The following is a 22,394-nucleotide window of genomic DNA, read 5'->3' as shown; positions in this document are numbered from 1 at the left end:
CCCAACTCTGCCCTCCTACCAAGCTCCAGGGTGGTGCTGAGATCCCTGGTCCAGAGGCTGCACTTGGAAGAGTGATGGCCTGAACTTGGCCCTTGTTCTCAGACTCTGCACCTGTTACCTTGGGGACACCTTCTCTCCTTTTCCTGACCTTGGATACACCCTAAAGTGGAAGAATACTTTCCTGATAAGCTACTTGGAACTTCCAAACTCAGTCCGCAGCCCTGGGGCTTTGATCTAAACTCTGCAACAAGTTCTAAGAAGTCTTCTTTTTTCTTTTCCGGCTGCTGATTTTTGACTGGTCAAGCTGTGTGCCTTCTTCTTCTTCTTCTTCTTCTTCTTCTTCTTCTTTTTTTGGCAGAGTTTGAGGGAGTGCCAGGGATTGAACCCAGAGGCACTTAACCATTGAGCCACATCCTCAGCCCTTTTTAATTTAAAGCCAGGGTCTTGCTGAGTTGCTTAGGGGCTTGCTATGTTACTGAGGTTGTCTTTGAACTTGTGATCCTCCTGCCTCAGCCTCCTGAGCTGCTGGAATACAAGTGAGCACCTGGCAGAGCTGCATGTTTTCTTACTTGTGAAAGTCAGCCTTCCAGCCACACGTCCCACCTGCCTGCCCCTCTCTCTACACCAGCATCACTCAGGAGGTCGGGAGAATGTAGCACCACTCCCTAAATAGTGCTCATTAGTTAACTGCCTCTGCCCAGGGAGCAGGAGAATGTTCAACTTGGGTTTTGTGAGCCTCCAACCAAAACAGGGAATATTTTCTTTTTCATTTATCAGCAACTGAGGATAAGCTTTTCCAACAGAAATCAGAGTGGCCATCTGAGTGGACATTCCTTCTCGAGGGGTCACACCCAGATAAGTCACCTGGAGGGTCTAGCTTCCCTGGTCCTGGGAGAGCCCAGGCCTGAGCTAAAGAACAATGGCCAACCTAGGAGAAGGGCAGATACAAAGACACGTGGCTTCCCTGTCATGTCCCTGGTTCTCCGTGACAGAAAGGGGGCACAGTATGCCTAGGAAATCCACACACATGGTGCTGGCCAACAGTCCAGCCAATGGCTCGCTCCTCAAGCTGCAGCATCCCTCAGACCAACAAAGCAACTACAGAGACTGGATTTCTGTTATCCTTCACTCTAAATGTGTTTTTGTTTGTTTGTTTGTTAGTTAACCGGAATTGAACTTAGGGGCCTAACCACCACAAGCCACATCCCCAGCACTATCTTGTATTTTATTTAGAGACAGGGTCTCCCTGAGTTGCTTAGAGGCCTTGCTGAGTTGCTGAGGCTGGCTTTGAACTCACAATCCTCCTGCCTCAGTCTTCGGAGTCCAGGGATTTTTATTTATAACCAACATTCCCCTCTACTTGATTTTCCAGGTATCCAGCCCCACATCCAGTGCAGAATCACTTGTCCGGAAGGGGAGCTGGGGGATCTTCAGAAACTGTCTCTCCCAGATGGACCATGAAGAGTAGCCATGGCTGTAAGCAGGGAAGGAACCCAGAAGGCGGTGGCTCTCCACACAGCCCCGCAGCCCCAGTGAGCCTGCCTTGGGCTCCTATTTGGAGGTTCATGACGCTCTTTGGCAAGAGCAGCACCCTTGAGTTCCTCAACACAAGGCTCGTCATGAGAATGTTGCCTGCCCTCTTTGGTTCTTAACCATAAGGATTGGGCCTTTTCCCCATTCCTACCCTCCCCGCCCCATCAAGGGTCCACCTGGAGTGGCCTCAGGAATGGGATGAAGTCAGGGCACGATGCTGACCACCCTCTGGCATCTGACATCTTGTAGGCAGTTCTCAGAAACCTGGGTCAGACCTGCAGGGACTGGCATTGCAGACGGAACTCACTGGTCCCAGAACCAGTGGAAGGAGGCGAGGGCATCGCTCTGCCTGGCCCATGACAGAGCGGACTCCTCTGACCCCGGCTACATGGCACCCACCTCTGAGCACCCATCAGGGCCTCTGCTCGCTCAGACCCCCCGGCTCATTCAAGAATCCCTTCTCCATGCAGACTTTTCACTTTAGGCAAACCCATGTGAGAATGTGTCCCTGAAGTAATTAAAGGGGTGACCGCCCACTTTTTAGAAAAGAAAGGATTTGACATTACAGAGAACAGCAGTTAGCCCACCACAGCCTGCAGGTGCTGCTGTTGTGCCAGTACAAGTCAATGGCACGCAGCCTCCCTGTTCCTTTATGTGTTATCTATGGCTGCTTTCTGCTTTAACAGGCTTGCCAAGGGTTTGCTTGTGGCCCAGAGTCCAAAACATTCACACCATCACCCTTTAAGAAAAAGATTGTCACTGAGTGTGTTGGTGCACACCTGTGACACCAGCAACTCTGGAGGCTGAGTCAAGAGAATCTCAAGTTTGAGGCTAGAACTTGCTTTGTTGTTTGGGGCAGGAGGTTGCCCTAGTGATACTCTATCTCAAAAAGGGCTGGTGATGTGGCTCAATGGTGAAGCATCCCTGAGTTCCATCCCCAATACTGCCCCATCAGACAAAAAGGTATTTTCTACCTTTTGAAGTAAGCAAGTAAGCACCACTTCTTTTTGGGGGGCAGAGAGTAACTGGGGATTGAGATTGAACCCAGGGGCACTTAGGCGCTGAGCCCCATTCCCAGCCCTTTTGACATTTTTTATTTAGAGACAGAGTCTTGCTGAGTTGCTTAGAGCCTCAATAAGTTGCTGAGGCTGGCTTTGAACTTGTGATCCTCCTTCCTCAACCTCTTGAGCTGCTGGGATGACAGGCATGCACCACCAAGCCAATTTCCCCATGTATTTTTTTTAAAGAACAATTTAACTTACATTCACCCATAAATGATCAGAGCTATTAGAAAAAGTGAGCATAAAGCAATTACAAGGGTCTGTTACTCTGGAAGTTCTTCCTCATGCTCACCAAGGCCTCAGGAAGCCCAGGTACTTAGAGCTTCTTAAGATTCCCCATCTTGATAAAGGTGTCCAGCTGCACAGACCTGATGGCATTCTCTTCCAGGTCCCTGAAACACAACACAAGGACTTGTGCCAGAAACCCTGGTGCTGGGCTGGGGTTGTGGCGCAGTGGTAGAGCCCTCGCCTAGCATGTGCAATTCCCTGGGTTCGATCCTCAGTATCACATAAAAATAAAATAAAGATATTGTGTCTATCTACAACTAAAAAAACCATGATAATAAAATATTTAAAAAAAGAAACCCCAGGTGCCCTTCCAGCCAGCCACGTGTCTGATCCAGGAGATTCAGAGGTTTTCCAGGACAGCCTTGGCTTTAGGTGACCCACAGGTGATAACTTCACAGGAGGTGGCTCTCACACGTGTTGACACAGGACGTGCAGTGACACGGGGACCCAGCCAGTCTGAGGGGCAGCCCAGAGGCTGGCGCAGGCCTGCTCAGCAAGTCAAGGCTCTCCCAGCAGAACCTGGGCTGAAACTGGTTCAAAGAGGAAACAAACTGAAGCACACACACTCAAGGCAGCTACCCCAGAAGCACTGTGAAGGTCTCAAGGCTGGCTGGTCCCCTCCCAGGGCTGGGAAGGCAACCACCACCATAGAAAATCTCCCAGTGGGGTGGTGTCTGTGTCACTCTGCTGGCTGGCCTGGTGGGGGTGGTGAGGAGACCAGGGCCTTGGAAGGATGGGTGCAGTGGCGACACAGGCAGCGGCAGGAGGAAGGTCTTGTCGACACACCAGTTGCATTAATTGGGAGCACACCGACTGGCCATCTGTTCTGTGACCGCTCTGGCGTGGGCAAGATAAGGGCCAGAGTTGAAGCAGCTGTTGCTTCTAAATAGCCTGTTTCTCAGTTTACAAAGATGCCATTAAATCACTAGCAGACTTTGCTGCGGCCACCTTTGGCAGGCCTGCAGGACAGGCAAGGTCTGGCAAGATACTCACAGGTGCTCCAGGCCTTCCAGCCCCATGAATGCTCTCTTTGCCATGGACTTGATCTTGTTCCCAATGAGAGTCCTGGAGTTTCCAAACCTCCAGGAAGAGAGAGGGTGGGGGAAAAGTGGGGAGAAAGAACACATGATCAGCGCGATGCTCCCTGGTCAGCCTGTCTGGTGAGAGGCAGGGAAGCTGACCTGTGCTGAGATCCCAGGGAACATACACAGCCCTACCCCTTCTGAGAGGAAGCACTTTTCCCTCTGTTACCATTCAGTAGCAATGACAGCCTGAAGGTGCATGCACTTTAGGGCCTACTAAGGCCCCCTGCAGATTCCATCTCACTCCAATCAGAATGGCAATCATCAAGAATACAAGCAACAATAAATGTTGATGAGGATGTGGGGGAAAGGCACACTCAGGCATTGCTGGTGGGACTGCAAATTGTGCAACCACTCTGAAAAGCAGCCTGGAGATTCCTCAGAAAACTTGGAATGGAGCCACCATTTGACCCAGTTATCCCATTCCTTGGTTTATACCCAAAGGACTAAAAATAAGCATACTACAGACACATCAGCATTTATAGCATTTTAGTTTATAGTGTTTTAGTCAATAGCAAAGCTCTGGAACCAACCTAGGTGCCCTTCAATAAATGAATGAATAAGGAAAATGCGGTGTACATTTACAATGATATTAATATTACTCAGCCTTAAAGAATAAAATTATGGCATTTTTAGGTAAAAGGATGGAACCAGTGACTATCATGTTATGTGAAATGAGCCAATCCCCCAAAACAAAGGCTGAATATTCACTCTGATTTGTGAATGCTAACCCAAAACAAGGATGGTTGGGGGAATAATATAAATCCATTGGATCAGGCAAAAGGAAATGAAAGGAAGGGAGGGAGATGGGAACAGAAAAGGCAGTGGAACGAATGGGACATAACTTTCCTATATTCATATGTGAATACAGGACCAGTGAAACTCCATATCATGTACAACCACAAGAATGGGAAGTTAGACTCCATGTATGTGTAATAGGTCAAAATACACTCTACTGTCCTGTATAACTAAAAAGAACAAATAAAATCCATTAAAAGATAAGCCTCTTGCAGCAACAAGTGGAAACCACTTGTCGAGCCTGGCCTTCTATCTCCAAGGGCTCCCTGAAGGAGGTGGGGGTGAGGCAGGCAATATCATTACAGGAGACAGGCTGGGCACTGTCTCAGTGAGAAGCAGCAGAGGGGTAACGAAAACTGTGGATCTGAAAACTGCTGCCCACTTCTGAGAACTATGTTCCAGGGATAATGGTTCCCAAAAGAGGTAAGAAGGGGTCAGGAAAACGGGTGTCTTTCAACTCTTTGCACCTGAGATGCACCCTGGCAGCCAGGGTGTGGCTGTGGTGAGCTGGGTCCTTGCCCTCAGCCTGAAGGAGATGCTTTGTGCTGTAGTTTTTTTTTTAGCAAAACCCCAGATTTTATATGATGTCAACCCATCTGACACAGGTCCCACCAAGAACCAGGTAAGAAATCTGCCATACAAAGGCCAGTTCTACCTCCCACTAGAGAAGGCAGTGAGCAGCAAGTCCCCCTGCAGGGATGCCAAGAAAGGGAAGGTGAGCCCTCAAAATCAAAGATGGCAGGGCCGGGCCATCGCCAGCTGTCTGAGCTTCAACCTAACCGCAACGAGGCAGAAGCAGCAGGTGTCCTCAGGAGCTTGGACGGAGGAGACTGCTACACCCGCTCTGCAGACACCACCAGCCCACAGGTAAATGTCTGGGGCAGCCATGCCACAGGGCTCCCTGTCCCCCATTTCATCAGAAATAAACTCCTCCCCTGGGGGCCTCCATGCCAAGGGCCCAGCAGTCACTCCACATTCAGCCTCAGACAAAGCCAGCTCTGTTTCCCGTCTCCTTTGGAGGGCAAAGAGCAAACAGGGCAGAGACTGCTGTGAATGCCCTCCTCTCTGAGGTGGTATGCACGGACATGACAGCAATCTCACCCCAAAAAGCATCTGTACAGCCTCACAATCAAAATCTCTTTTGTAAAACAAATAAATCAAACACAGAAAACCTGGTGGCTTAGCTTAGGCTCTGTCACCACAGAACCAGCAGCAAATAAGAGCTCAGGGGGGCACCTAACTCCAAGCAAGGCTGAGAGCACTGCCAACCTCTCCATCTTCTCAGATCCCCCAGGCTGAGGAGTGTGCACTCCAGGTCCTAGTGAAAACCAATGGAGCTAATTAGCTAAATCTGCAAACTAGATCCAGGAAGAAAGCCAGGCTTTATTTCAACTAAATATTAGTCACGTTGACCCCTTTTACAGCGAGGCCAGGCTATTATTTCTAATGGTGACAATAACAATAAAATGAATTCTTGATTTTGCAGGGCCAATTGTGCTGTGGGTGGATTAAAACAGGCCTTTATCTTCTCCCTGCTGGCGTGTGGGGGACGGGTGGCGCTCCAGCTAGACATGGCAGTGGTTCTAACAAACAGCTGCTGGGTGGCAAAGGGAGCTGAGGCTCTCTGCTGGGTGGATGTCCTGTCCCTCAGCCAGGGATACCAAGGAAGGATGGCTGGCCTCTCATGAGTCTCCTGGCTAGTCAGTCATGGGCTCCCAAAGGCTGAATCAGTGCTTGCCCAAGCCACAGTGGCAAGGCACAGGGGGACAGTGCAGTGGTGCCCATGTCCCTGGGACAATAATGACAGGCACAAACTCCTTTCCCCACAAATCCCATTTTGAAGGCCCTGCCCACCAGCTACAGGACTTCCTACCTGGTGGGAACCCAGAGGCTCTGCATCTCCCCAGACACCCCTTTACATGGACCTCTGCTCCCAGCCTCCCAAAGAATGCCCCAGACACGGGCGTTGCCACAGGGCAGACCCCTGCATCGCCTGTCCTCCCCATGTCACCACAGTTCCAGTGAACTGCCTCTCCTGGGGTCCATAAATTCTCCCTTCTCTCCTCACATGCTGCCTGTTCAGGTCCCCAGCAGGTGACTCCAGAGCCATTTTGGAGCAGGATCTCTGGAGAGTATGACAATCCCAGGCAAACGTGGGAGAAAGAAACACTCCAGTGGCACCAGGAAGCTCCAGTTTGAAGAACTATCTGAGCTCAAAACTTGGGACAATGATGGGAAAGGCAGCGTCCTCCCAGTTGTCACAGAGGGCTCTGCTGCTCCCACGGCTCTTCATAGGAAAATATCTTCATTTAGGCCTGTGGCGAGGTAGGAAGGACCCCAGGAGAAGCTCTGCCTCCCCCGCAATCAGAGGCAGATCCAGCAAGACCAGCCTCTTAAGCTCTCCAAAGGCAGCCCAGGCCACCTTGCAGGGACTCCTCATGGCTCCTCTGTGCTTCTCAGGGGAGCCCTGCAGACTGGGGCCAACCCATTCAGATGGGGCAATGTAGCATGGTGGCCACATCTTCCAGCACGGCCAGGCCACAGAGCTCCCAGTGACATGCTGAGGAAACCCAGCAGGGGAGGGGATCCAAGCAGCCCAGCTTCCTCCTTAAACAGTCACTCAACACCAAGCACAGTGGCCAGTCTGGAGCTGCACACTAAGATCTGCTTTTCTCTTTCCCTTCTAATGCACAAACCTTCACACACCATGATAGCAGACAAGGCTGAACCCCAGATGGCTGTCACACACCTACAGCTGTCATCAGATTGTGACAATCTCATTATCACCTCTATCTCTTCCCTTTTGTCATTTTCTAATCCAACTGGATTATTTCAAATCTAAATCACAGGCATCAAATCATTTTATTATTATTATTATTTTGGTATCACGGGTTGAACCCAAGTGTGCTTAAGCACTGAGTCGCATCCCCAGCCCTATTTAATGTTTTATTTAGACACAGGGAGTCACTGAGTTGCTTAGGGCCTTGCTAAATTGCTGAGGCTGGCTTTGAACTCGTGATCCTCCTGCCTCAGCCTGAGCCACTGGGATTGCAGGTGTGCATGACCACACCAGGCTAGAGCCCACTTTCTGCTGCAGGACTCAGACACAGGACAAGGGAGCTGTCAAGGGGGATCCAGGGCATGCCAGCAGTCAGAAATGCTCACAGCTTGCTGAGGCTGTCGAGGCCTGTGAAGGTGCCCCTGGCGTCCTGTATTGTGCCTGAGATCTCATTATGGTCCAGGTTCCTGGGGAGAAGACAGAGCATGGAACTCTCAGTCACAACCCTCACACCACTTTGCTTTCATTAGTTCTACATGACAACAGATTATAATATGGCATGATCTTTAAAACATGGAATATAATTTGTTCTAATTCAGTCCCCAGTATTCCCCCCTGCCACTCTCTGTGGGGACAGGATAACAGCTTCAGATTGGTTTCAACACAGCCTAAGGCACCCAGGTGCACCCTAGGGGCCCAGTGTCGTGTACGGTCATGAGGACTGTGGCTCTGAGAAGCAGGTCTCGCTCTGCACAGCCTGCAGCATGGCCAGGGTCCCACGGCCTTCCAACACAGCTGATGCACACCCCAAATAAGCAGCTTCCCCACTAGGCCTGGGGGCAGAAAGCAGTACAGACCCCATGACAGAAAGCCCAGTTTGTACTCTGCCTGCACAGAGTGGACATCTTTCCCTGGCATGGAGGATCTGTTGAGAAGTTCCTTGAGGTTCTTTCTTCTCTAAATCAACCAGATCCCTTTTCTGGACATGACCAGTAATCTGGAGCAAGGCATGTAGAAGAAAACAAAATCAGCCAGCAAAGAAAGGGACGCTGGCCCTGTGCCGCAACATGCTGGTGGGTGAGTCTGGGGCCCAGAGCCCGTCTCCTCATGAGGCCTGCACAGAGTTAGACACTGAGCCAGGGAGGACATCTGGGTGCTGAGTCAGACTTGTGACCCACCGCCCGGGTGGGAGAGATGAGGCCGACTCTCCAGGCCAGGCTCCTCCAGCAGAGCAGATCCCAAGGCCAGTGACTCAGCCCCCTTCCCAGCTTCCCAGGGCAGGTCACAGTGTCCAGGCGAGACACCGCCCTGGTGGCCAGGCCCTGTTCTGTATGCACTCGGCCATCTTCAACTTTCCACCAGGCCCTCGTGCCTGTCCTTCCCTCTCCTGATCCCTTGCAGAATGGACAGGAACAGAAAGGAATGCTCTTGGCTCCAAGGAGGACCTGGAATGGACGGTGCCAGTGGGGAGGGAGCTCTGACTGAAGGTGAAACACTCCCTGTGACCTTGCTTTTATAGCAGGAAGCTCCAAGAGTGGAGTCTGCTGCTGGGAGGGGCTTCTCCTTCCCACAGTTCATGCCTATTATCTTCAGACTGCATGAACCCAGGCCTGGGGCTGTGGCTTTGTGCGCTCCTGTCCTCACTCCTGCTGCCTACCTTTTCCTCTTCCTCTGGCCTGCTAAGTCTCAAAGCCTGGTCTAGTTATCTTGCAGGACCTCAGCTTGAATAGCTTGGCCTGGGGCGCTTTGGCTCCTCCAAGCAGTGACTCTCCATTAAGGCCAGTTCCACCAGGTTCAAGTGCAGAGGGACTTCCTGCCCCAGGTGCCTGCAGCAAGCCCCTCTCCACCGGGAGATCATGCGTAAGAAGGGAGCTCCACCACTGTCTGCTAAAAATCACACATTCCTCTCATCTCTCTCTGGGGAATTTCTGCTAATGGTTTGGAAACTATGAGGCCAACAATCAAAAAGTTTTATAAAAATCCCAGAAAAGCATCCTGTGGCAAATTCTGGCAACTCACCTAACGGGACACTTAGAGGGACATGGCATTGTCACCTCCACCTGGTTGAATGAGTCCCTAATGAGGTCAAATAAAGACATGGAGTCCTCAACTCCACCTCTTTTGGAAATGAGGCACACCAGACACCAGGTGTGACAAAGGAGTTTTGAACTAGCTAGTTTTTGATCTAGTTTCTCCATTGGCTTGGAGATAAAGACATAGAGAGTTTAAAAAGTGAAGCCAGGTGCAGTGGTGTATGCCTGTAATCCCAGCAGCTTGGGAGGCTGAGGCAGGAGGATTGAGAGTTCAAAATTAACCTCAGCAAAAAAGTGAGGTCCTAAGCAACTCAGGGAGACCATGTCTCTAAATAAAATATAAACAGGACTGGGGACATGGATCAGTGGTTGAGTGCCCCTGGGTTTAATCCCTGGTATCCCCCAAATAAAAAGAAAGATGACTGCAGGGACAGTATGGCAATGGATGCCAACCCGGGGATGCTCACCTCAACAGCAGGACCCAGCATCCTCACTGGCACAATGTGCAGCTTCTGCTTGGTAACACCATGATTTGGGGTTGTCATTCCCCTCAGGCATCATCCCAGGGTAACAAGACATTCTACATCAACTCTGCACACATAACACATCAGCTTGGGGTCCAATTCACATCCAAAGCCAGTGAGAGCAGAGTTTGGCGAATTCCCAGAGAGGCCTTCGGTGGCCGGCTCTGCCCTGTTCTGCTCCCCCGCCCAGGACCCTGGGGCTCTGTCACCCCCACAGCAAATGCCATACAAGATGTACAGGTTTTTGAGTCCCTTGAATGCGCCCTTGGTGATGTGGCTGATGGAGTGTGGCTGAGGCGCAAACTCCTCAAGCTGTCCAGCTCAGTCAGGCTCTCCTCATCCAGCCACCTGAGGTTGTTGAAGGACAGGATCTTGGGGAGGTGGAGGGGCACATGTCATTATCGGGCCTCACAGAGTTGCTTACAACAGCCAGTGGGATCTCAGTGGGCAGGGAGTATCTCACAGTGGACGTGCAGCTAGAGCATCCACCTGGTCTAACAATGAGGATGGTTGTGCAGGTCCTGGTGTGGTTAAACTGTAGGGACAGCACAAGGTCATGCAATACAAAACCTTCCTGCTGGTGTCCATGCTGGTCCTGATTCAGGCTATGAAAAACCTTTCTTGGCAGAGGATTGACACCCAGGACATGCCCCTTATGGGTTGGATGCTGCCACTCCACACACTGGACAGCAGAAGGCACCACACATCACTGCCTGGGACAACCACTCCAGGGCCTCCACTTTTGGTCACCATTGCTCCATTCTGGCCCGAGTGTCACACCTACTCTTCTTGTGAGCAGGAAAGGACACACCCCAAATCATCCACTTAGCCTGCATGTAAGACTCAAACCTCCTCCCCGACACTCCTGCATTATAACATGGGTGCTGTAACTTGGCATATTAGACACCTCTGGTTGAAAAATGGGAAGTTTAGGCTGGGTCAGGAAGAAGAAAAATAGTATCAGTGAAGATTAATGGGTTTTTAAAGGGGGCAGAGCCAGCATTCTTTCCCTCCTGGAGAAATAAGTCATGATGTGTGTCAGTCTCAGACCCTGGCAGGAGACCAAAATTATATCCTCATCTGCAATTATGGAATTTTGCTTAGGGGAGGGGCGGGAAAGCAACCCTCAGCCTGGCTCTGAGGTGCCATGAGAATAGGGCAAACTTCTAGGACTAGTTAGGGCACACAGCAGTGACCTCTGACCCCCTCTAAAGGGCACAGCAGACAGCGGTCCACAGCCAGAAAGGGGAACAGCAAACTCAAAACCCCGCCAAAGCTCCGGAACACAGCTGCTCCAGGAGCTCACACACCCTCAGTCACAGGACTGTTCTTCTTAGCAACTAGACAGGCTTAGGACTGTGGGACTCAACACCTGTCCTTCTTCCCCAGGGCTCCCAGCCCAGGACAACAAAGAACCATGTGTCCCTGGAGTCCCCTGGTGCAGCCCGGGCCTGAGCAAAGACCTTGACATCCGACACCAGAAAAGGACAATGCAGCACCCTGAAGCATCAGGAAGACTAATCTAACACCCCAACGCCAAGGGCAGTGAGCAGGAGGGAGAGGCAGGGTGCTGCTTGGCACTCGCTATGACCACAGACCCAATGAGACCGCAATGCCAGATTAGCGGAGGGATGTGCGTGGGTATGTGACAGGAGAGACACACAACGGGAGAGACAGGGTCAAGATTCGAATGCGAGCGCAGCATGAAGATCTGAGGCCCCAGCAAGCCCCTGCGAGTGTGTGCAGCACCCTTACTCTCACTCCTGTTAAGTGATTTTTCTAGGCAAAGCCTACAAAAAGTGGGAATGAGGAGCCAACCCTCCCAAACTCTCTTGAAAAATAAGGAAACATAACTGGACTAAACTAGAGCATTATTAAACTGAAAATGTTCACCTAGGGAGGAACCCAACACCAGTGGAACTCTAGAAATGGAATGCAGACACAGAAACATGCCCACATTTTCACACCCCATGGCTATGCAGCTCTGGCTGTGCACGCAGGTTGGAGGGGTGTCACCACCACTGGATGCTCTCAGCATGGGAAGGAGTGAGCTCTGGTGTCCTCAGGCCTAGCCTGGCGTCCTGCCTGGGGATCTTCCAAAGGGATGAGGGTGCTGTACTCCTCTGCACACATCCACCTCCTCCACCAAGCACAAAACAAAAAGGAAGGAGCCAGGTCCCTGGGGAAGCTGAGATGGAAATGCTGAGGACATACAAGCTGTTCCACAGTCAGCAGGTCGCCATTGCTCCATTCAAGCTCCTAGTGTGGTTCAAATGCACTGTTTTTCTTTTTTTCTTTTTCGTTTTCTTTTTTTTTTTTTTACTGGTCCTTGAACCCAGGGGTACTCTACCACTGAGCCACATTTCCAGCTTCTTTTATTTTTTTGAGACAGATCTCACTAATTTGCTGAGGCTGGCCTCGACTTTGTAATCCTCCTGCCTTGCCACCCAGGTCACTGGGATTACAGGTGTGCAACATCATGGTCCAGAGGCCTAAGGTACCATCACTCTCCAAGTAGCTTACATGGAGAAAGTTTCTTGGGTTGCTCTTCCTCAACAGAGCCCTCTACTTCAGGAGCTTTTTTCCAAACCCAAGAAATCCCTGGGGACAGATGTTCCCCAGGGGGACCTACATGCTACACTTTTGCTATTCCAAAAAAAAAAAAAAAAAAGGCAGGAATGGCCCTGACAGTACTTCTTTGGGCTTGGCTGGTCTGGGCATCTGTCTTTCTTCTACAACAGGACCATCTGCTGGCCTGCCTCTGACCTGCCTTTGCACCTGAGGCCTGCACCTAGTCCACTGTGATCTGGGCTCTGGAGGATCTGCCTCCAGGTGCTGTCAAAGACAAAAGCCAAGGACACTTACAACATGTGCAGCTTCGGACAGAACTTCCAGGGGTCATGGTGGATGCGAGAGATGGAGTTGTTGCTGAGGTGTAGCTGGTGCAGGGTCATGAGGCCACACAGTGCACCGCTCATGACTTCCACCTAGCTGTTGTGCTCAAGGTGCCTGCAATGACAGTGCACATGGGATTAGGGGCTCCAACCTTCACCTGACACACGGAGAGCCTGGTCAGCGCTCCAATCAGACACTGTGGTCACAACAAGGGTGTAAGAGCATGTGGGAAGCAGGGAGTCCCCTTAGTGTGTGCGCACATGCAGGAGAGAAGATGGGCAGACTCCAGTGGAGATCTCAAGCCAAGACATACTCAGAAAGTTCAAAAGGACAGGGGACGTTAGACATAAGTGACTTTTAGTTGAGGAAAAGTGAACCAGGCAGATGAGTAGGCTGAGGAGCTCTTGGCAAGAGCAAAGCCAGGAGAGGAACATAGAAAGAAGATAAAAGGGGAGGCAGCCCTTATCCTCATCTGGCTGACAAAATCCACTGTGCCAGGAGACGTGGCATTGGCTCTGGACTCCAATAACTATATGATATTTTTTTTGGTACCTGGGATTGAACCTAGGGGGGTTTCTTAACCACAGAGCCACCTCCACAGATCTTCTTTTGCATTTTTGTTTAGAGACAATATCCCACTGAGTTGCTTAGTGCCTTGCTAAGATGCTAAGATGGGCTTTGAACTCACGACCCTCCTGGCTCAGCCTCCTGAGCCGCTGGGATTACAGGCATGCGCCACTACTCCCCGCTCCATGACTATAAGATTTAAATCTAGATTTTGCCATTTTGAAGGCTAAAGGAAATATCCAGAAGAATCCACCTCATGGCACTGTCTGGGGATGGAACAGAGAATGTACCTTGGGCTTTGGACACAGGGCTCAGGACCTGACTCCCAACAAGCTGATTAAGTATGCACAGTAGGTCTCTGATTTACAGTCTTCCAACTTGTGATGTCCCCACTCTATGAAGGTGTGAGAGCAGCACACATTCTGCAGAAACCCTGCTTGGAATTCTGAATCTAGATCTTTGCTACCTGGTACAAGCCTTTCTCAATGCTGGGAGTGGCAGAGAGACAGCTCCCCGTCGGCCCCAGGGTCACCAGAGGAAACAACTGATACTCTATCATGTGTTGTGCTGCCAAGCCAGGATGCCCTGGGTACTAGGTATTAAGTGTATTTTCAACTTATGTCATCTTCAACTCATAGTGGGCTTATCAGGATATGACCCCATCAAATGTCAAAGAGCATCTCTGTGCCATTCCCTCACTTCTCAGAATCCTAGCCAATGACAGCTCCTCCCAGACAACTGGTTTCTCTCATGGAAGTTACCAATGCACATTTTGCCTTATTTTTTTGGTACCAGGGATTAAACCCAGGGGTGCTTAACTACTGAGCCACATCCCCACCCCTTTTAAAATTTTATTTAGAGGCAGGATCTTGCTGAGTCACTTAGGACCTTGATAAGTTGCTGAGGCTGACCTCAAACTTGCAATCCTCCTGCCTCAGCCTCTAAAGCAGTAGAATTACAAGCATGCACCACCATGACTGGCCCTAATTGTATATATTCATTTATACAAATGAAATGGCAGAGCCTAACACTATTTTCTTCTGAAAATTCTTTTAATCTCAGACCATGATTAACTTAGAACTTCAGATTCTAAATGACAGCCTTGAGGAAGGAAGAGTGTTCTGGAATATGCATCACAGAGCTCCAGCCCATCTGAAGTGGCAAAGGAGGAGAAGCCAAGCAGCAGGCTGGCATCCTGGTGATGCAAAGCAGACCTGCCAGTGGGAGATGCTTCTGCACAGCACACTGTGGGGGCTTGGACCTAGGCTTTTGGGCTTGGTTTCAGTTACAAAGACAAGTAGTGAAGGAAAGAAGGTGTAAAGATACTGGTGCAAGTGTGCTAACTTGGAAGTAACCACCAGCAAACCTGAACACAGGAAAACCCAGAGGAAATGCTTAGACCCAATTGTCTCCTGTGAGAAGAACCAGGATGAGGAGAGAGGGGAAGAGGACGGACGATGGGTGGGCAGCAGCTGCTTTTCTTTACTATCTGATTCATTCATGCAGATGCATTACCTCTGACGAAAAATAAACAAATTTAAATGTTTAATCACAGCATACTGCATTCCTCTGCTTTTTTTTTTTTTTTTTTGATGTTGCCTTTGTTTCTGGCAGGCCTCAGCTCCACTATTACAGACATCTGGCCAAAGAGAATGTTATCTTGATAAAATCTGCACATCTGCACCAATTCCCTTTGATGAGCTCACTAGGTAGAAATAAATCTCCTGAGATGAACTATACATTTTGGATCCACTTTCACATCAAGTAAGATTGTGAAATCCTATGGGGTTTAAGAGTGGAGAGAATGTGGGGAAGGATCTGTTCTGCAGCGAGGAAGTGGGGGTGGGAGGAGACCCAGAAACGTGAAGATTTTTACAAGGTTAAGGGTGATACCTGGACACAAAATTTCTAAAAAGAAATTTTTGGAAAGAGACAACAGTAACTGCTAACCATGGTTTCTTACAGCAATGCACTACCATGTGTTACTTTTGCTTTAAAAGTGTCAGTATGAAGCAACTAATGGTTTTTCAGTTCTATGTGAACATATATCACAAACTAGGTGTTCACTAGGGAAACTTTAAAGAAAAGTCTAAAGAAGAAAGTGTAAATGATTGGCAAATCTGCTAATCCACATAAATACTTGTCAGTGTAGAGTCTCCAAGATTTTTCTTAACATAAATTACTTTAGAATCAAGATTACATGACACATTTGAACAAAAGTTATTTATCATATAAGTAATAACTTATTATGTAAGTAATTATTCACAAGTTATAGAATATTACATTGAACAGCTATTCTGTTTTGTAACTAGGCCAGATTGGACTAGCTCTTCTAATTTTTAATTTTATACACAACACAATGGTATCTTAACCCTTTTAAAATACCCACTGTCCTCAGATGTAGGCCTTGGAGCTCTTCTTTCTTTATGCTGAGAAGCTTTGTGGGTTACCACATGGTTTGTGAGCCCAGACCTCTAGATGCTCAGTGAGGGGGAAAGTGAGGCCTCTGCACACCACCACCTCTGTGTCCAGAGTCACCCCACTCACCTGCAGCTCCCTGCCCATCCCCCACAGCCACCAGGACACGGACCCATCTCTTCCTTCCCTCTTTGGCTGTCATATTGAAAACATTTCTTACCTAAAAGACAAAATGCCTCAACATAGGACAGCTGAGGAAAACTCTAAGATAGAGGATGAGGACCTGCTGGCTCAGCCACACAGGTTTGGCGTGGGGCCTAGCACCTCCAGTCTGTAAGTACAGAAGCAAACTCCCCAAATGAAACATCTCTCCAGGAAATTGATCAGGAATAAGACTTTCTCCTCCTATTTCACAGGTTATTTCACTGCAAGTGTTCAGCAGATTTGCCATGACACATCTGGCAATATGTATCTGACCAGCACTGCCCAAGGCCTGAGTTATGAGACGCCCCTGGCACAGAACTTCTTTCTTCAGGAAGAACACATCACACCAGAATAACCCCCAGGCCTCACTCACCTGGGAGTGAGCTCAGAACACACCATTGAGCAGCAAAGCCCAGTGTGTGAGGAGCAGATAGACACAAGATGGATTAGTTGAGGGAAGTTCACTCCCATTGCAAGATTCGGGCAGACACTTCCAGGACTCATCCCTTTCTCTCTGTTTGTAATTCCCTTCTCCACCTCCTGTATTACAGAGACAGAAAAGTAAACTTTTCACTTTCTTATGGCTGAGGGTGGTCTTGGGACACATTTCTTACAAGGAGAAATGAGCCCAAGTATGTGAGGGGAAACTTATTACCCTGAATAAGAAGTCAATTACGAAGATCCATGTTCTAGCCCTACCATGCAAGTGATGTGACCTTGAAAGAGTCAGTCCTAGAAACCATCATCACTAACCACTAAGTCGATGATCCAGAAGTGTTTGAGGGCACTATCTCCCTTAAAACCCAAGAAGAAAAAACAGGTCATTAAAGAGGCATATGGAATAGAATACATGATCAATGATCCCTCCTCCCTGGAGCCTTCCACATGACCATCTTCCACATTCACAGAGCAATGCTTGGCCATTCTCAAAGACCAGGAGACCATGATGCTCATCACCAGGAAGTCAGTAAGGAACATGAACAGAGCAGCATGAATTGCAGAAGGTGGCACACCAAGGATCTTCAGCACAACTGCTAGAACACAAGAGCTTAACTTCAGTATTGACTTTCTGCCACCTACCAAGTACGATGTTAGTGTCAAGCACAACATGCAGACATCCAAGTAGCAGGTGACACTACGCATCCATTCACAGAAGTGGGCAACATCTGCATTGGAACAAGGAAGTATCTTACCCTTACTCATAAAAAATCATCAGAAACAAAGAATAAAATGGATGTAAGATTTCTCATTTCACTATTACGTAGCTGTTGGAATTCTCTATTAAATAATATCTCCAAAATAAAAAGCACCTCAGACTTGTGTCAACTATTCATTGGATGACATTTTAAAAACTACGGTCTTTACTTAATATTTATGTATGCTCTATCCCTGCCTAATTCTCTTTGGGAAAGGAGCACATAAAATTGAATCTTGGAAAATCTCACATTTGCTGATAAATGTTACTATGTCAGGCATGGCGAAGTGAAAAGTGGGACTTTGGATACTCAAAGAACACAATGTGTGGGATTGGTGTCCCTGATTCATACATAGCATATGGTTTCTATGAAAGCCAGTGAGGAAGCAGGAGTAACAAAGCTGAACAGGTGACCTGAGGGGATACTGGCAGATAGGCCAAACTGAAAAACATGTTCCAGCTAACATTGGTATTTGGGCTCCTGAGCCCAGACCTGTGTTTTAAAAAGGTGCAGACAGGCAGTGTTCATGTACTGTCTACCATTTAAGAGTGGGTAATTTCAGTGGCATCTAGTTACACATCTGATAGAATGAAATTCATAAACTGGCAGACCATTTTAACGAAAAAACAGATGATACAAGATAAAACCTTGTCTTTACCAGGATGCCTAGAAATATGTTTTATTTGGCTTAGATGCAAATATCTTTCAATAGAATTTCTGATATCTGAATGACTTTATTCAATATTATACTGCACAGATCACAAGGCTTTCTTTATAGAATATTCTCTTCTTCTTAAAGCCTCACATAGAAAATGTCTCACAGGACATAGGAGAGGAATGACTCAAAGGATGAGCGAATGGCTGGAACCGTTCTCAAATGAGCACTTATAGCCTGAAGTTTGAAGGCATCTAATTGTAGTCTAAAACAATTATGAACCTATTTGATCCATTAATTAATAAATATCACCACTTTACCACTTGAACCAAATCACAGAAAATTGGAAACAGATGATCATTGGCTTTGATACCTTTACTTACATTTCATTACCCAGAGATGATCAACTCTATACTTCAAGTGATGCAGATTTATTACAGAATGCCCAAGATCCTGAGGATCTATTTTGGCTCAGACCATGGTACTGCTTCAATATTTTACTATTTTGTAAGTAATAAAATGTAACTTCATGTTGGATGATATATTCAAGCCATGAAATTATCACCCAACATTGTTCTTCCCAAAACATTAGCCCAATTTCTGCGCATGCCCACTTACTGTTTAGGAATTTTACTAATTGTTTGAAGGTTCTAGAGGACCTGTTAGACTCCTAATTGGCAAACAATTCAACATACTCCAGAGAACATATGAGTGCCATAAGGATAAAATAAGGTCAGCCTATAGCAATGGGCAGCTGGGAGAAGCACTGGGAGAAGTGCTGGGAGAAGCACTGGCCATGGCACCAGGGCTGCTGGGCAGCAGAAGCCTCCACAGCCCTGCAGGGAGCCTGGAGCACAGCTCTGCAGAACCATGCTCAGCCCTGGACAGATGCACATGAGTTCCCATCACAGGCTAGAGTGTGACAGTCCCAGGTGCAAGCCTGTCATGCCAGCCACCAGGGAGGTTGGAACATTTGAGGCAAGAGGAATGTTTGAGGTCAGCCTTGGCAAATTAGACCCCGTGGCCAAGGGGAAAAACGTTTACAGGGGTCTCTGAGGGTGTAGCTCAGGTAGGTCACTTGCCTAACAGGCTCAGGGCCCTGGGATCAATCCCCAGAACCACACATACACCAAAAAGTGACCTTGGAACATGGTTTAAAACAGTGGGTCACCTACACAGAAGGAAACAGGAAAGAGTTTTTAAAGCAAGAACTTAAAAACAAACAAACAAACAAACAAACAAACAAAAAACTCACAGGTGCAGCAGGAAAACCAGGCACAGAGTGAGACCTGAAATACCTGGGCGGGTCTGTCTTTTAAACTGGTCTCCTGCTCCCAGGTCACCTGGCTCCTCGTCGCCCTCCCCTCTCCGGGGGCCTGCGGGTCAGGCCACCTCTTCTCCTCTGAGGTCCGCGGCCCAGGCCACACGCCTGAGGCCACCGCATCCTGAACAGGACCCTGCAAATCAAAATCCACCAGCTGTGACCAGCAGCTCCGCTGAGGAGAGCCCTCGGGTGAGGACCGGGACAGCGGGGTCGGGGTGGGCGCTGTGGGGACCGCCCTGACAGCTCTAGGGGACAGGCAGCCCGGGACCGCAAGTTCCGGCCCTGGATAGGCCCCGTCCCCGTCTCCCTGGCGACGGCCCCACCGCGCTTCCGCGTCCACTTCTGAGTGCTGAGGGCAGGGCGCTGTCAGCTCAGCTGGTGACCTAGGGTGGGACAGCAACTAACTAGCCTCCTCACCTGTCCCCGGCTTCCTGGGTGTGAGGCCTGCGGCTGCCCCTCGTGGCGGTGGGACCCTGTGGACGCGGCCCTGGATGCTGGGCTTTCCCATGGGAAATGGCTCCTCAGCCAGGGACATGGGACTGCTGCCCAGGAGGACAGGGCCCCTGAAAAGGCGCCTGCCACTCTCCTTGCTTGCAAGGGGACTCTGTGACATAGGCCAGGCAGGGAGAGTGGTGGCCCAGAGCAAGGCCCAGACAGAGCACTGGATGGGCATTGCTTGTGAAATGACGGCTGTGGGTCAGGACACCAACAACCAATTGCCATCTGCCTTAACAGTCATTAGGAAAATATCGCTCACAACCATTTTTCTACCTCTAATATGTGACTGTATTCCATTCCCCACGAGTAAGGTCACAGGCATGTGTCTTTCTGTGCTTGCTCTGTCTCTTATCCCAGAGGCCCCTGGTACTCTTTATGCCCCAGGACTGGAAGATCTCTTACCATAGGGGTTTTTTGTTAATTGGTTTTTTAAATTCAGTATATGTGACAGCAGAATGCATTTTGATTCATTGTACACTACTGCAACACAACTTTTCATTTACCTAGTTGGACACGATGCAGCATTGCACCCTAGGTTACTCATCCATGTACCTGGGGGAATAATGTCCATCTCATTCCACCATCTATCCTGCCCCATACGTCCTCCCCTCCCCTCCCTTCCATTTGGTCAAAATTTCTTCATTTCTCACATTCCCCCCATTTGGGATCAGCATCCAGTTCTTAGAGAGAACATTCAGCTTCTGGGTTTATGAGATTGGTTTACTTCACTTAGCATGATAGACTCCAATTCCAACCATTTACCTGCAAATGCCATCATTATATTTTCTTTTAATGCTGACTAGTAGTCCATTGTGTTTATATAGGACAATTTTTTTTTTGTATCGACAGCAGAACATCTAGGTTGCTTCCACAGTTTATCTATTATGAATTGAGTTGCTATAAACATTGGTGTGGCTGCTGTATGCTGATATTAAGTCCTTTGGGTATAGACGGAGGAGTGGGGTAGCTGGGCCAAATGGTGGTTCCATTCCAAGTTTTCTAAGGAACAATAGAGTTTTGAACTGGCTGTTGGTCACCGGATGGTACTCCATGGGTTTGTCCAAGCCTGACTTTCATCTGCCTCCCTCCATCCTCTGGGATGAGCTAGATGCTCAGTTGTGTCATCTGCAGTAAAGATGGCTTTCCTATGTCCTGTCCCTCATCAACTTGCAGTGCTGGGTCTGCCCCCAAGATGGAACTGAGCAGTGGATGCAGAGGCATTGTTACAATGTTCTGGTACCTCCTGACATGGAAGGAACATCTCTGAGGTTTGTTGTATATCCACCCCTGCTTTTGCTGTCTCTCCTTGAAGTCTTAAGTGACCTCATTCCACTCATTCTAACAAGAAATTAAGATATTCCCCTTCTCCAAAACAATGGCTTTTCTCCTCCGATCCATACCCCTCATTCAACACCCACATTTGCAAGTTGCTGCAAAGATAAAAAAAAATTAGGTGCTATTCTAAAATTCTCAGAACAGATGCTGTAGCATTGAAAATGCTGCAGAGACACTTAGCTACACCACAAACAAGCTCTGCCATTGACTTCAGGTCCTTTCCTGCTAAGAAAGGAGGCCAAGTGCTATCCAGATGAAGCTAATAGAATTATCTCTGTTCTCTGGCTTTGATTCTTCAGAATTAAACACACACACACACACACACACACACACACACACACACTCTCAATGAAATAAAATTTGGACCACGGCACACGTATCAATATGTTAAATACTAATTATTTACAGAAGAAAGTTCTAGACCATGTGTTTGCTTGATGTTATGGTTTTTATTATTTTCTCAAGAGGCTAGGAGCAAAGAGGATCCTGTGGCTGTCCTCATTAAAGTCTTCCATGGCTCTTCCTTTCTGGCAAATATCATGGGTTGTACAGCCAGGAAGGGGAAAGAATTTGGAGGCCAGAGCTAAGGACAGCCCAGCCTGTGAAATCAGATTTGGGGTTTTCTGGCACAGTTTGGAACACTGACCACCTGAGCCCAAAGATCTGTCCAGAGAGTCAACTTTGAAAACACTTGTCTTTACACATGGAAGGCACATCTTTAGGAAAAGATTAAAGGAAGGAAATGTGACTTGTAATTACTGTTAAGCATGTGTTAGTAGTTGTATATACTAACATGGCCCATGAAGAATGCCAAATTTATGCCCTGTTTCCAAACCACACACACACACACACACACACACACACACACACACATGCACACACAAATTCTAACAATTAAAACATCCATGACATCCTATCAAATAGTTGTCAAAAATGGGTAAAATTATCTGTATAGCAAAGGAATTTCAGAATAAGCTTCTGAATTTGTAAAATGAATCAATTTTTAAAACCCATCAATATGATGTCTCGGGGTAAGCTACATCAAATATATGTTTATTCAATGCAAAGTGTTGGTTTCCTTCAAGAAAATGTTTCATGATACAAATAGGCCAGGAGCCAAAACCTGGAGATTTTCTCAGTTGAGAGAAGCCAGGAACTTTGTGTTTCATTGGACAGTTTCTGCCTAAATCTCAGAAGCTGGACC

At 48.3% G+C, this 22,394-nt stretch overlaps 1 pseudogene; it reads right to left on the bottom strand.

Moving 5' to 3' along the window:
• The window catches only part of LOC143380092 (leucine-rich repeats and immunoglobulin-like domains protein 1), a 69,326-nt pseudogene that overhangs the window by 26,816 nt on the left and 20,116 nt on the right, over positions 1-22,394 (bottom strand).

The sequence above is a fragment of the Callospermophilus lateralis genome, chromosome 14 (genome assembly GCF_048772815.1).
Source record: "Callospermophilus lateralis isolate mCalLat2 chromosome 14, mCalLat2.hap1, whole genome shotgun sequence".
NCBI classification, from domain to species: domain Eukaryota; kingdom Metazoa; phylum Chordata; class Mammalia; order Rodentia; family Sciuridae; genus Callospermophilus; species Callospermophilus lateralis.
The sequence above is the reverse complement of the archived record's forward strand: the minus strand, read 5'-3'. Positions and strand labels throughout refer to the sequence as shown.